The sequence below is a fragment of the Oryzias melastigma genome, linkage group LG6 (assembly GCF_002922805.2).
Source record: "Oryzias melastigma strain HK-1 linkage group LG6, ASM292280v2, whole genome shotgun sequence".
Classification (NCBI taxonomy): domain Eukaryota; kingdom Metazoa; phylum Chordata; class Actinopteri; order Beloniformes; family Adrianichthyidae; genus Oryzias; species Oryzias melastigma.
In genome coordinates, this window is record NC_050517.1 from 32010624 (window position 1) to 32012671 (window position 2048).

The 2048-nt window shown below is 40.1% G+C and overlaps 1 protein-coding gene and 1 long non-coding RNA gene across 2 annotated transcripts in view; one reads left to right on the top strand and one right to left on the bottom strand.

Annotated features, from left to right (window-relative positions):
• LOC118598896 overlaps positions 1 to 737 on the bottom strand; it is a 4163-nt gene extending 3426 nt beyond the window's left edge. Inside the window, exon 1 of the long non-coding RNA XR_004948123.1 lies at positions 635 to 737. This is a non-coding gene — a long non-coding RNA (uncharacterized LOC118598896). The remainder of the gene's footprint in view (positions 1 to 634) is intronic.
• Positions 1 to 2048, top strand: part of dyrk4 (dual-specificity tyrosine-(Y)-phosphorylation regulated kinase 4) — a 26458-nt gene that overhangs the window by 2163 nt on the left and 22247 nt on the right. The gene's annotated exons all lie outside the window — the stretch shown is intronic.

Here is a 2048-nt window from a genome sequence, read left to right on the forward strand (position 1 = left end):
TCTCCTGAATATTAGTGCTCATTAAACGATGAATAACAGGTTATAAACCGTGAGAGGATTATGCTCTCCGCTAAAAAGCTGACACACTTATGAAGTTCTAGGTCAACTTGTGGAACCACCAGAGATCCTCAGTATTCAGTCAGAGGAGGATCTGTAAACATCTGAGCTGGTCAAAATCACAGCATTATCATTTGAGGTTTTCTAGTTGGAGAGAAAATCTCCATGAATAAGATCGGTCATGGCCGGAGGAGGTCTTACTTTCTGGCTGAGACGCCCACCAGCACATGTGCAGAGATTTTCACTCTGAAGCAGAATGAGGTCAGCGCTGCAGAAAGAACGAATAATCCGCTGAAACTCTAAAAATGTTTCTGTTTTAGATCATTTCTGGCTCAGAGAGAACGATCTCCGGGGTTTTCTGTCACAGAAGCGTTAAGGTGCACTTCATTGAAATGTGTTTCCTGCCTCATTGACATGTAACATGTGAGTCCCGGTTTAATCGCCGTCTGAGCGTTTGGGTGAACGTGCGTGTCAACCTGCGAACGTGACCTACATCTGACATGCTGTCACACACAGACCTGCTGCTCGCCAGCCGCATTGTCTGCACCGGATGACAGATTGACTCACTTCATCTTACCTTATGTGACACCTGCCAGAGCCAACACAGAGCCTCAGAAGAGGATCGGGTGTCCGGCTGCAGAGCGGCCAAACCACCTGCTGGGCGGCGGAGCCAAATCTGGCCTTCTGCTTCAGGGAAGTGTCACCTGCGGGAGGCGTCAGCAGGTTAAATGACTGTTAGCACTTAAAGCAAGACTGATTTATTGATGACTTGAAAATCAGGGCCCAGAGGGGAGGGATGCAGCAGCTACTGTACATCCACACGTCCAAACGGGCTGACGGGGCGGTAATGAAATACAGTCCACCCCGCCGCTTCTCCATACAAGAATAGCCACATTTTTGCTGTCACCAAAACAGGCTGATTTACTGCTGGTATTTTTAGTGAGGGGCCGGGACGAACGCGAGCACAGATACATGCATTTATTTCTGGAGTGACTGTTGGTATGAAAACATCATGTAAAATTACATGTAACCCATCTGATAACCACAGGTTAAATAGACAAGCGGCATTTTGGAATAGTTTGGTCAGTTTATAGACGCGCTCCAATGAAAATGTTGGTTTTAGTGTTTTTATCGAGTTCTTGTGGCATTTATCTCATACGGAGGACATGTATGAAGAAAGTTGAGGTTCAAATGGCATTTCTGAGGATTTTTTATCTGCTGAATCTTGTTGGAAAAAGTGACGGAGGTGCTACAGACGCTGGACCACAAGCTCCATTCTGAGGCATCTATTGCAGTTTTGGATTTTGGTTGTTCTGTCTTTTATTTACTTCCTGTTTTTTTTATTTATTTAGGAGCACTTCCTGTTCATATAAGTCCAGTGGACCCACCTATTTTGGTTTAATTTGACAGGCCTATTTAAAATTAAATGTTTTCTTTTTGTTTAGTGTTTTTGCTAAGAAATTGATGTTAAATTGGAGACATATTTTTGTTTATAAAGATTCTCCGGCTTGTTTTTTGGCACGTAAAAACATAATCACTTTCCCCGTTTGAGTGATGTTTGTATAAAATTTTCAGCTAATTCAGAACATTGCTGATTGTACTTTTGGTATTTATACATTTTATAGTTTTTGAAATATTGAGCAAAATATGTCCAATAGAAAAAGGAGTGACAAATTGCTAAAAAAAATCAACAACTTTGTGCACTTTGAAAGTTGCAAAATTCTGCATCCTTTCAGTTAGAGAATTACAGAGTAATTTGGAATTTAGCTTTTATTTTAGCAACATGCTAGCTGTTTATGGGAAAATTATACTTTTTAAGATCTTTACCCAAATTTGGAGTTTAGCTAAAATGTTAGCATTATGCTATATGTTTAATCAAAATTAGACTTTTCTTAAAACTATTTTGGTAAATTAAGAATTAGAATTATTCAAGTCAAGTCAAGTTTTTATTGGTTAAGTTCAGATGTGTACAATTCACACAATATACAATA